Below are 13,862 nucleotides of genomic sequence, written 5' to 3' on the forward strand. Positions count from 1 at the left end.
TTTTGGGGAGGTTTGACGGCAGAACCCTAGGCGGCGGATGTGATCGGTGGTTGGGTGAGTGGATAATGGCGGTGGTGTGAAAAGGAGGGAGGAGGGCGGCGGCGGTGGTGTAAATCTCGAAGGAGAACGGCGGCACTGGTGTAAATCTCGAAGGATAGCGGCACCGGTTTATAGATCTGCAATGGAAAAAAAAAAAAAAAAAAGAGAGAACAGAGAGTGTGTGTGAACATGAGAGTTATACAAAGAATAAGGAATAAAATTAATACCATAGCACATAGGGGCATTTTAGTCTTATCATATCTGGTAAAGAGGGTCTCACTAATTAAGATTGGGATTTGGGTTATGGGAAAAATCTGTAAAGTCAATTAGGTTTAATTAAAATAAATTCATATGAGTGGTATTGCATATTTCCCCTTAAAAATGATGGAAAGAGAAAAAAAAAATAATATATACACGTATAGATTGTAGAGGGAGGGTAGTACTAGTATTTGAAAAGTCTTTCTTTAGAAATGATGGAAAGAGAAAAAAAAATATATAAACACATATACATATACGAGAGGCTCAGCAGCACTGGAATTTGCATCTGATGGTCAGATGAGAGCAACGGACCCAACCGTTGCAATAGCACGATTGTCATCACAGCCAATGCACCAGCCGGGAAATGAACCCGGGTCTGTACCGTGGCAGGGTACTATTCTACCACTAGACCACTGGTGCTTGATGCTGATTTCTTACAATTAAAATATATAAACAACCAATACCACAATTCAAATGTCATTTCATTTATTTTATCTTTACAACAATTGGTCTTATATCCATTACCGCTCTCACTATGCGATGTATAAATGAAACATACAACAATGAAAAGAGTTAATAATTCACCAACAATGCAATATAAGATATATAACAGAGGAAAAATTAGCTAGCCCTCCCTCAAAATTATTTCCTCTAGGTTAAAGGACATGCCAAATTTGCATATTTGCTAATAGTCTTAGCCTCTTAGGCCCTCTTTTTTTCTATTTTTTATGATGTATTTCATTTATGAAATATCAATTTTGTCCTCATAGTTTTGTCCAATCTTTTACGCCTTTCATTTGTCGGCCCCGGCTTCCTACCCGCAAAGGCAGCGTAGCCATTCCCAACTCCCACGGCGCTCTTCCCACCATCAACCCCCACGGAATCCTACTCAGCACCGGCTTAATCGGTAAAGATTTTGCTGGAATAATGGTGTATTGTGTGTACGTGGCTAGCTCTGCGGATGGCCGTTTGCTGAGGAACGTATTTCTCATTTATCGGAGATTGATTGAAATGCCATGGTTGTTGATGTGAAGAAGATGCTGAAAATTAACAAACTTAATGGATATGGTTACAGTTATATTATCCTTAGAGTTGAATGAGCATGGAGTATTTGTTAACTGTTATGATCTCTGAATTAATTTTGGAGAGAGGTCTCTATGTTTTAAACAGAGTAATTTATACATCTATCTTGTGTTTACATATTTTTTTATGTCTTGTGGTAAATTCACTGTTGGCTCCAATTATTTGCAGAGATTAGCGGCATAATCTCAATTTGCACTCTTGAAATGAAGCATTTTGGCACTTTGCACCCTTGAAAAATAATAATAGCGTTTTGCACCCAAAAAATACAATAAATCATTCACAATTCACCATTAATTGGATAATAAAAGATAATTCCTTTTTTTATTGATTTTTGTTTTCGTGGGTGCAAAATAACAAATTAAATGGTTACTTTCTTCAACCTACAACTTAATTTTGAACGCGCAAAGTGCGAAAAAATAAAAATCACACCACACAATTGAAAAAAAATATATTTACAATATAAAATCAAATCCATTTTTATCACTAAATTATGCGATTGATAAATCTTTTATTGTAATTTGTGGAAATATTAAGTAGAAATATTTGGAAGAAAATATTATTTTCAAATAACTTGATAACGAAATATAAATTTTAAATACAACTAAAAAAAATAAATTACCTTTAATAGCTTTAAAAACTAATGTGTAGTGCATTATGCACCATATATTAGACACGACCATGGGCCGGTTTTGGGCCCGGAACTGGCCCGAACCGGCTCGTTGACGACCCGGCCCAACCCGTTGACCGGTGAACCGGCCCGGAACCCGTGAACCGGCCCGTCGTCCCCGGGACGGGCCCGGTTCTATGAAATGGTGAACCGTAAACCGCCGGGCCGGCCCGGCGGTTCACCCAGATTCAAAAAAAAAAATAAATTCAAAAAAATTCAAAAAAAAAGCAAATAACGGCTAGTGAACTGGCCCGAACCGGCCCGGGTGAACCGGCCGTTATTTGTTTTTTTTTTTAATCCCCCCCCCCCAATTTTTCCTATAAATACCCTCACCCCAATTTTTCCTATAATTTACTTATTCATCAAATATTTCAAAAAAAAAAAAAAAAAATCAAATTTTCCGGGCCGACCGAGAACCGGCCCGAACCGGCGGGCCGACCCGGCCCGCCGAACCGTGCATATTACTGGCCGGTTCCGGTTCCGGAAAAAGTGAACCGTGAACCGGTATGAACCGGCCCGGAACCGGCCCGTGCCCGTGTCTACCATATATTCTGCTCCAAGGGTGCAAAGTGCTATTAATTTGTTTCGAGGGTGCACAATGACAAAATGGTATATTTCAAGGGTGCAAAGTTGGATTAAGCCGAGATTAGCATATAAGAAATTAATTAGAGAGCTTATTAAACAAATATGCACTCAAATAATGTTAAAGGAGAGCTTAGCAAATGAGAACTTAATTAATTAGAGAGCTTATTAAATAAATATGCATTCTAAGTATTGTTAAAGCATAATTAGATAAACAGACTTCACAAATGATAACTTAATTAGAGAGCGTAATTACAGAGCTTTTCAAATGAAAAGAGAGCTCAGTTAGATAGTTATCAAACAAGAGCTTATTAGAGAGCTTAGCATGCAAGTGATTAGTTAGAGGGGGAAATATGCAATACACCCCTCAAATGGAAAATATTTTGAATTAAACCTAATTGAATTTTAGAGTGCGTTTGGATAGAAATATTTGGGGAGGGATTTGATTTGGAGAAGCGATTTGAAATGACTCCAATTTTAAAGTCATTTGAAATCCACCTCAATTGCTCAAAACATAATTAAAAAGGAGGGGTGTGGATTTGAAATTCATCCCCAAATCCCTCAATCCAAACAAGTCCAAAGGATTTGTTATTATGGATTTGAAATCCCTTCCCTAAAGCATTCCATCCAAATGCACCCTTATACATTTTTCCTACACCCAACTTTCATTCTTAATTAGTGAGACCCCCCTCTACTAGTGTGACAAGACAAATATACCCTAAACTACTATAACCCTATTATTTGCTCACATCTATCACTTTCATCTTCTCCACCTCTCCACCCCCTTCAACTCTATTCGGAAATTCCAACCTTCATCCACCACCGCCGCGCCATCGCCGCTCATTGCCGTCGTCGTTTCCTCCTTCATCTCCACATAAATATCTTTCTCTCTCGTTCGTTATCTCTCTCGATTTTTCTCTCTCTTTACACCACCAACGTCTTCACATAGATAACACCACCACCGTCGCCGCTCGTTGCCGCCGCCGCGTCCTTTGTCTCCATGTAAGGTTTTTCTCTCTTTTTCGTTATTTCTCTCGATTTCTCCGTTTTTTTCTCTTTTCAGATCTATCCACCACCAACATCGTAGCCGCCTCCCCACTTTCTACTTCATTCACCGTTGTTGTTGCCGCCTCCCCCTCCCCCCCTTTCGTTATTTTTGATTTTTTTTCCAGTTCTGAAGCAACAACATCAACGTGACTTGTCTTGTTCCAATATGACTATTCGATATTTTTTTTTTCTTTATTTAAGTATTTTTTGATTTCTCCCTTTTTTTTTTCAGATTTGAAAATACAGTTTCAGATCTGAAGAGCAGCATTAACATGACTATAGTCATATTCGAATATGACTATAGTCATATTTATGTATATTTCGAATATGGTTGTAGTCATATTCGAATATGACTATTGTTCAATATGACTGTATTCATATTCGAATATGTTCTATCTTCTCGTTTTCAAGTTGACTTCTAGTAACTAGATTCAAATTGTGATTTTTTGTGTGGATGTTGATTGGATTGTTTTTGTAAACAATAGGAAATCTTCGTTGTTTTATATAATTTGGTGAACATGACTATATCACACTATATAATCGGAATTGTTAATTTGAAAAAGTGAAAAACTGCAATATAAAAAAAAATTGACTACAGTTAATATAGTCACATATAGTCATATTAAACTATAGTCATATGTGATTTTTTGTGTGGATGTTGATTGGATGTTTTTCGTAAACAATAGGCAATCTTCGTTTTTTTTATATAATTTGGTAAACATGACTGTACTACACTATATAATCAGAATTTTTAAATTGAAAATATAAAAACCTGCAAGATAAAGAAGAAATATGACTACAGTCGATATAGTCATATTCACCTATAGTCATATTCGGTGTAGTAAACAAGTTGAGAAAAAAAAATCAATTTTTTGTTTAAAAAAAAATATTTTTATTAAAAAAATATTAAAAATGAAAAATAAAAATATAATAATAATAATAATAATAATAATAATAATAATAATAATAATAATAATAATAATAATAATAATAATAATAATAATAATAATAATAATAATAATAATAATAATAATAATAATAATAATAATAATAATAATAATAATAATAATAATAATAATAATAATAATAATAATAATAATAATAATAATAATAATAATAATGCGAAATAAATCCGAAATAATAAAAAATAAAAGAAAATGCGAAATAAATCCAAAATAATAAAAAATAAAAAATAAAAATTCAATTTTTTTCGATTTGGTGGCATATTTTTAGGAATTCGGAAGCATATTTTTAGGAATTAAATTGTTGTTATGGAAAGAGAGAAAAAAAAAATAATTGAGACAAATTATGCTTATTGACACAAGGGTAGAATTGGGAATACAATTTCTAGGGGTTATCACAAAGAAAGATTTAAGGGGTGGACATATCACCATTTATTAGCTATATGAGGGACTTATTGCTAATGACCCCTAGTTAGAGAGCTTAGCAACCGAGAGGCCAAAGAAATAGCTTAGTTAGAGAGTTTGTCAAACGTGAGCATAGATAAAGAGATTTAACAAACGAAGCGGTATTAGAAAGAATAAAAAACAAAAGCTTACGTAGAGAATTTAGTTAGTGTTGAGAAACTAATAAAGAAGAACAAAGCAAAGATGAATTGACATAGTAATATAGAAAGAATCAAATATATTATTCTCTTGTTCTTGTGTGTCCAACTCAATACAATGGATCACTATATATAGTACAAGTAAGACCATGAAAGCTCATGAGTTACAAGGAGTTATAGGCCTATAATGGTGAGTAAATGGTGGAAATAGTGGTGGGAGTAATGGTGAGTAATGGTGGTCATCCACACCTTTAACAATTCATAACACTCCCCTTTGGATGTCCACCATCTATGGAATATGTCTCGTTAAAAACCTTGTTAGGAAAACCCATTGGGACAAAACCTAATCGAAGGAGAAAAGAGTACATATCCATGTGAAGCTTGCGAGCGTGACACTGCCTCGTTAAAACCTTGCCAAGAAAAACCCATTGGGATAAAAACTTGGTCGAAGAAAAAAGAGTACAGTGTTGTTATAAGTAGTGCTCATGCTCCTCCTGATTTCGACATATGACTTTTAATCATCTTCTCAATGAAGTAGTTGGAAATACTCCGATAAATGAATATGATAATTTATTGTTTGACTTTGATATAGCCAACTATATCCGCTTTAAGATCCACAAAATTTTCCATAAAGATAATGTAATACACATTTTACACTTTTTGCAAAGTATAATTCTTTCATTATCTTCTCGAGGGCTTAAAAGATCTTCAGTTATATCCAATGATTGAACAAACATAATATCACTCAATAGATGAGTTTTATCCATTTCTTATTTGTATTAATGGATAAATTTCATTTGATATGTCTTCTTTTCGAGATGCATTTTGCCCTTTCAATATTTTTCATCTCAAATTATTTCACCAAATAATTGACCATCTTTGTGAGCTTTTCGTGAGTCTCCACAAGATTTAGGTCATTCACATCTATACCATGATAATGATAAGTCAGATTATTTGATCTTTGACAAGGTATTCACTGAGGTGATTGTACCATATTTTGAAAATAATATGTAAATGGATCATTTCTAGAGTATGACTCACGAAACCTCTTATTATATGCACAACGCATTATCAATTCTTCATTAATTTTATGATCCATATAGATATGCGGTAATTGCATCCATATGATGCATGTCAAGTATTTTGAATACCATCATAAAGTGATTGCATCATAAAAATATATTTTCAAAAGGTATTCAAATGTACCGCAATAATTTTACCCACTTTTGCACTAAAGGCTTTCACAACTTTATGTGTAATGACCGCAAGTCGATGTACAATTCATGTCATCAATAATTTCAAATAATCATGGTCAATTGCATTTGTGAATGCATGTACTAATGACCAATTAGATGTCGACATCTATTAACATGTACGAGCTTCAAGCTCTTCACATTATGAAAAAAAAATGTACATGAGCTCACTATTTCACTTTCCGGTACCGAATTCTCCTTAGAGAATTAAACTTATATAAATGAGGATTGTAGCCTTTGTGGGTACGATCTTTAGTAGAGATCCATATATTTTCATGTACCATGTATTTTTCTCTTATAGAGAATTTTCTATATTGCAACAATAAAGTTTTTCATAATACTTTATGTGCTTGAGCTCATTATTTATTTCAATAAAAATGTCCTACATGGACAAAATGCGCGCTTTTGAGTTTCACAATGTGGAGGGAGTATTTAGGACTACATGTCCACCTTATTTTCAAACTCAATATTATCAAATTCAATTTGGTACATGAATATTCATTCAACAGAATTTTCAATTCTTTAAGATATTATATCGGTACAACAACAAAATTGAGAACTAATAGTCTCAAATGCCGGTCTATTCACTTAGTGAGCAAGCTAACCATGATTTATTTGCCAATTGACTCTTTATTGGCACATAATGGTTCGATTTATAATGGTCTTGGTAGCTACCATATATCATCAATGATTTTCTCATCCAAATATGTATTTCATTTATGCCACAATAAGTGGCAAGTATTCTCATATCATAGTAATGGATATTGGTGTTGAGGAATCCCCCAACATCGTCTTCAACACGAATCCTTTCATGAATGAGATAAGTAAAAGGATGAGAGTATGATGCTACTAGCGCTAGTAGACTTTAATTGAACGGTATTCACACCACTTATAAGGGTGTTAATCATTCGAACCAACATATATATTTCCCCCTCTTATCTTATATATAAAAGAAAGAAACGCCGGGCAACCCTAAAAATCCCTAATGGTATTTCTTTAATTATTTATTTTTTTAATATTTTTTCTCTATTAATGTTCTATAATTATCAATCTCCTATTTTTTATCAATATATCTCAAATCTTAAGAGAGAAACATAAAAATTCGATTTGTTAAATCTAAATCTATATATTTGGATTATAAATCTTAATATGTAAAATTTAAACAAACTAATGTTATATAAAATATGAATAATACTACATTATAAAATTTTACTATGGTTATGTACTATATTTTCTTATTATGTATTAAATTGAATTTTTTTTTACTCTGGAAATATTATCCCGTGCATCGCACGGGGAAACAATGCTAGTATGTATAAATTAAGATTGGTTAGTTGTGTACCATAATCATTTTTCACCCATTTAGGGATTCACGATGCAATCACAATGTGAAATTTGTCCTTCGAGAACATTCGTTTATTAAGCCTTTCATGGCAAAATCTAATGTGCAATGTGTCCTTCTTAGACATTTTCTCTAGCACTCATTTGCAACATATATTATAATATCAAGTTGCTATTTTATCGATAAATGCATCTAGCATTTTACACATTAAAATTGTTGCAAATGAATTCTTTTTTCTTTTGTGCTTAAATATTTCCATGCACAAATTTAGATGAGACAAATATCATTTCATATAATTCACGCCGTTATACAAGAACCGGCTTCTTATCTCCCCCTTAACGGCGGGAAAATTGTCTCATTAAAATGGCAATTGACAATGTATGCCATAGAAATATCTCCCATTAGGGGTGCAAAATATTGCATAGCATAAATAATAAACAAACCACATCATATCATGTTATGTGGCTGAATATAACTTCGTTTGAGAATCTAACAGATTCTGAACATAAAATGGTCAAATTTCAAAACTTTAAAAATTCAGGGACCAAACTGTATTTTTTAAAATTTAGGGACCAAACTGTAAATTTTAAAACTTCAGGAACGAGGCTGCAATTTTAAAAAATTCGCTGAAAACTGAAAATGCTGAAATATATTCATAATTGCAGATGATAAGAGGAACGAGCTGCATATTATAAAAAATATTTGGACTGAATCGTAAAATTTTCAAATCCGGAGGACTAAAAATTGAGGAGTAAAATGTAAATTTTAAAAAATCAGAATATGCAGAGGGTTGGAATTTTAACAAGAAACGCAGATCCCCATTTTTTCGTTTGGTTTGAAATTTCATCTCATTCCATCTAGACCAAAAAAAATCATATACATACCTCCATCGATATGTATTTGGAATGAAATTTACAACTTTCATTGAATTGGTCAATACCGTGACTCCTGATACGCGTTTTCCTCACGTATAAATTACCGCAAGTATACGGTATCGCATTTTGCAGAACAGTGGTTCCGGATATCGATCCACAGGGACCTTGTAGATTCAAATGCTGAGTAGTGTAATTATATTATCGTTATATTATCTAGCCGATCGTAAATAAGTGGATTGGTGATAAACCCTAATTTATAAGCATGCAAGATCGTAAACATGCAAATATAGAATGTACGTAAATAAAGTAACGATAACTCAACGCGGGGGGACTTCGATTTAAAGGGGACTTCTAGGGCCAAATCCACCTATGTATAATCAACAACGATCTACAAATCCGCTATCTAATGCCACATTCCTATTCGTTAACCCAGACACTAATGTACTCTAACTCCCGTCTCCAGTGTAGTTAGAGTCTACCCACAGGTCCGACGTCTCCGTTCAGAACCTGCTATTAAGAGAGCATTTAGGTCAAGTCCTTAAGGGCTACCCGAAGTGCATCACGTCTCCATTTCCACACCCCGAGCTATGTTTTCCTAACTTCAAACAAGAAATCCTCTCTCGAGTTCATTCCTATTTAATATCAATCTGAGAGCTGATCAACACAATCATAAGCATTTAATACAGGAAAACATAAACGAAATCAAAACACGACAAATAGATAACAGAAATGACGATCGAAATCAATATATACAAGGCTTCATTGCCCTAGAAGAAAATGTTCTTAGTTGATAACAAACATAGTATCAAAAGAATGTACAAAGGAAATGAAGAACAAAACGTAAAGAAATTGCGTAAGAAAAACCCAAATCGAAACCCCCGTTGATGATTCCCGCGAAGAACTGTCGAAAACCGTAAAAAGTCGAAGCAGGAATGAAGAATGAAAGGGCCTTTCTATTTATAGTGAAATGCAAAGCTTCCTCAAGAAGCTTTGAAAAATAAAATATCTTCCTCAAAAGGCGTGCCCAGATCGCGATCCAGGAATGTGGATCGCGATCTGGGTCCTCGGGAAACTGCCCACCGCCATGCATGCCAGATCGCGATCCGGGAATGTGGATCGCGATCTGGATCTTGACCCATTTCAGCTCTGTCGGACCCCTCAGATCGCGATCCGGCTTCCTGGATCGCGATCTGGATTTGACCCCTATTTCTTCTCTGTCAGCACCCCCAGATCGCGATCCGGAATGCTGGATCGCGATCTGGGTCTTGATCCATTTTCGCTGTGACAACCCCCAGATCGCGATCCAGGAATGTCAGATCGCGATCTGGGTCTTCTTGGCCCCAATATTGAATTGAAAGTTCGGTTTCGCTTTCAAATGGCTTCGACTCGGCAAAAATACCTAATAAAACCCTGAAATAGAAATAAAACAAGAAACGCAATAATATATACAAATAAAGCCGAAACTCGGACGAACGAAGACCAAAACTCGAAGATTTGATAAGCAAAAATCGTGCAAAACGAACACTTATCACACCCTCAAACTTAGATCTTTACTCGTCTCGAGTAAAACAAAACGAAACAACAACAAAAAGGAAATAAAAACAACACACTAAATTAGGCCACTAACGTAGGGAATCACGATTGCATTTAGCGTATGCAACAAGCCTTTGAACCCCTGCGTACCCCCAAAGGACGAGTTGTGTCTCGTGAGGGTTTTCAGACAACACACCCACAAAGTTGCCGGATTGGTCAAAGCATTGCAATTAATTCCAAAGATAAAACGAGCTAGATAACTTAAAATCTTAGAATGGCATATGTTAAGTGTATATTTATACACTTAATTGTACCTTTTAATTGGAGCTTTTGGTGTGTTTTAATGATAATTGGTGCTTAATATGGCTATTATTTGTATTTTAGGTGCAAATTGGAGAATTGACAACTTTTGGGGTGAAAACTGCAAATTCAGAGAAAAAGTGGGCCAAAAGTGAAAAAAGCAGAATTCTGGAGAATTAAAAGACCGCACGGCCGTGCGGATTTTAGTTAAAAATCTCACACGGCCGTCCGGGTGGACGTGATGGCGCAGTGAAGGAAACCCAATTACACAAGGAAACCCGCCCTATTATAGTTTTGCACCATATTTAAAGGCCACAAGCACACAATTAGATGGATCTTTTACCTTTTATCTTTATTATTAGTTTTTAGTTTTTTTATCTTTTCTACACGCAATCAAGGAGCTCAAGAACGAAGACGAAGAATTGACGACTCTTCATCCTAGTTTTCCTCTTTTATTAGTTTTTATGAACTTTCGTATTTTTATTATGTTTTTCGTTACGAACATGAGTAGCTAAGTTTTTATTCTAGGATTTTATTGGAACCCTATGTGGTGATTCGAACCTATTTTTCTACTTTTATGCAAGTTTAATTCTTCGATTATTTCTTCTATTTTGATCGTATTTAGTGCATGAGCGTAGCTAACTTATGTTGCTATTTGTTATTGTTAGAATTGATTGACAGATCGTTTTAATAATTAGAACAGGGATAGAAGAGCCTTCGAGTAGTTTTTCACCGAATGCGTGTGTTGATTGCATGTATTATCGTAGACATACAGATAATACCTTAGGTAGCCGTTGTCGAGACTTGTTATTTAATGCTTTATTTATACTAGGTTTGCATAGACATATAGTGAATCTTTTATGAATAATAGGTTTATAGCGCAGCGACAGCTGGTTATGAATAATTTCGTGTCTTGGGTTAATAATCGGGAATCGTAACTTGCATGATAGGAGATTAATCGGGTGAAGAATTATCGCATAGGGGGAAGATAAAATCCTAGATCCGTTTATTATTGATATTTTCTCGTGATTACTTGCTTTCTCAATTAGTTTAATTTATTTGGTTAATTAATTTGACAACCCTGCGTAGGCTGGATAAAAATCACAATTGTTAGGATTTGGTACTTAGGATTAAATAATTTGCGTATTCCCTGTGGGATCGACATCCGACTCTCACGAGTCTACTTTACTACTTGTTTGCGATACGTACACTTGCGTGTTGGTATTTAGCACCCAACAAGTTTTTGGCGCCGTTGCCGGGGAATACGGCTAAATTATTTATTTATCCTAATATTAAATTTGAGCAATTTTTCTTACTTCAGCCAATTTTTTTTTATTTTTTTTAATTATTTTTTTTATTTTGTTTTAGGTACTTTTTATGCGAAGAGGACACGACACGAGCTTGCTACCTCTTGATCCCGAAATTGAGCGAACGTTTAGGCAAGCTAGGAGAAATCAACGGTTAGCCCAAAACACTCCGGCAACGATGGAAGACGAGAATAATCGTGGGGGAGGTGACCAAGGGCGCCTACTGAATGCGGCGGGGGAAATCGTTATCGAGCAAGAGCAGCGCCAGCTAATCAATCCACCACCGCGTCAACGGGCACTGCATGAGTACACCGTCCCGACACTCAATGGGTTCCAATCAAGCATCCAGCAGCCCCCCATTGAAGCCAACAATTTCGAGATTCGAGCGGGACTCCTCACGATGCTCCAAAACAATGGTCTGTTCAGCGGATTGGCTCATGAAGATCCACATCTTCACTTGGTCAACTTTCTCGAAACGTGTGACTCGCACAAGATGAACGGAGTAACACCCGAAGCACTGCAACTCCGCCTGTTCAAGCACTCCCTACAAGGAGCAGCCCGAGAATGGTTGCAAACTCGTGCACCGCACTCCATCTCGTCGTGGGCCCAGCTAGCTCAACTTTTCATGAACACATACAACTCCCCAGCAAAAACTGAGAGAATCCGGCGAGAAATTCAAAACTTCATACAAGAAGCCGGAGAAGCATTATTCGAGCCGTGGGAGCGGTTCAAGCAGTTAGTAAGGAGGTGCCCGAATCACGGACTTCAAGAGTGGCGCCAATTGCAAATATTTTACGATGGATTGCAAGACAACTCGAGAACCGTGCTTGATTCGGCAGCTGGAGGTATGTACATGAGTTTGACCTACGACGAAGCATACGAGCTCTTGGAACGAATCGCTAGGAATAAATACATGCGAGCATCGGACCGGTCGAATAGCGGAGCAGTCAAGACGGGCGGAATTTTGGAGTTAGATGGAGTCACCACAATCACGGCCCAATTGGAGAAGCTATCGAAGCAAGTAGCGGCTTTGCAGGCTCAGCAAGTCCACGCAGTCCAAGTTCCCGACCAACGCATAGAAGAAACGGAGTCTCTGAATTATGTGCATGACACCAACCGACAACAGAGGAACCCGTACCCCAACACGTACAATCCCGGATGGAAGGATCACCCCAACTTTGGATGGGGAGGAAATCAGCAAGGACAAAGGCAAGCACCACCTCAAGCTCCACCCCAAGGAGTTGACCTCGCTGACATCTTAGCAAAATTCATGACGGCGACTCAAGCATCCATTCGGAACCTTGAGACACAAATGGGGCAACTTGTAACCCAACTAAACGCGAGGCCGTCGGGAGCACTGCCGTCGAATACAGAAGATCCTCGAAAGAGCAACATCGAGCAGTGCAATGCTGTGAGTTTGCGAAATGGGAGGCAATTAGAAGAAGTTCCTAAAAAGTCCGTTGCACCACCGCCTATTGTAGAGGAGCCCAAGGAAAAAAACGAGGTCGGGCCAAGCAACACAAAGATCACAGTAAGTGAACCTACTCCCAAGGTACCTTTCCCTCAACGTTTTCAAAACTCTAAGCTTGATATGCAATTTCAGTCATTTTTGGATTATCTTAAAAAATTGCATGTTAATATTCCTTTTGTTGAGGCACTTAAGCATATGCCGAATTGGGTTAAGTTTATAAAGGAACTTGTATCGAAGAAGATGAGGCTTCCGGAGTGTGCAGCAATCATAGACCTCAATGAGCAAAGTAGTTCTATCCTTGCAAATAAAATTCCACCGAAGCTTAGAGATCCGGGCAGTTGTACCATTCCATGCACAATAGGTACTAGGTATTTTGGGCGGGCGTTGTGTGATCAAGGGGCGAGCGTAAATTTAATGCCTTTATCAATTTATGAGAAATTGAATTTAGGAGAAATTAAGCCTACTTCCGTGACCTTGCAGCTAGCCGATAGATCTTTTACTCACCCTTTAGGTATAGTAGAGGATGTATTGGTCAAGGTAG

At 36.4% G+C, this 13,862-nt stretch overlaps 2 non-coding genes across 2 annotated transcripts; both read right to left on the reverse strand.

Annotated features, from left to right (window-relative positions):
- Positions 1–557: 557 nt before the first annotated feature.
- Positions 558–645, reverse strand: LOC148770521 (small nucleolar RNA snoR114). Its single transcript, XR_016031487.1, has one exon. It is a non-coding gene; the product is annotated as a small nucleolar RNA snoR114 (small nucleolar RNA).
- A 1-nt stretch (position 646) lies between these two features.
- Positions 647–717, reverse strand: TRNAG-GCC (transfer RNA glycine (anticodon GCC)). The gene has a single exon. It is a non-coding gene; the product is annotated as a tRNA-Gly (tRNA).
- Between the last annotated feature and the right edge of the window lie 13,145 nt (positions 718–13,862).

This window comes from Erythranthe guttata, chromosome 5 (genome assembly GCF_056151865.1).
Source record: "Erythranthe guttata isolate IM_541 chromosome 5, IM_541, whole genome shotgun sequence".
Lineage (NCBI taxonomy): Eukaryota > Viridiplantae > Streptophyta > Magnoliopsida > Lamiales > Phrymaceae > Erythranthe > Erythranthe guttata.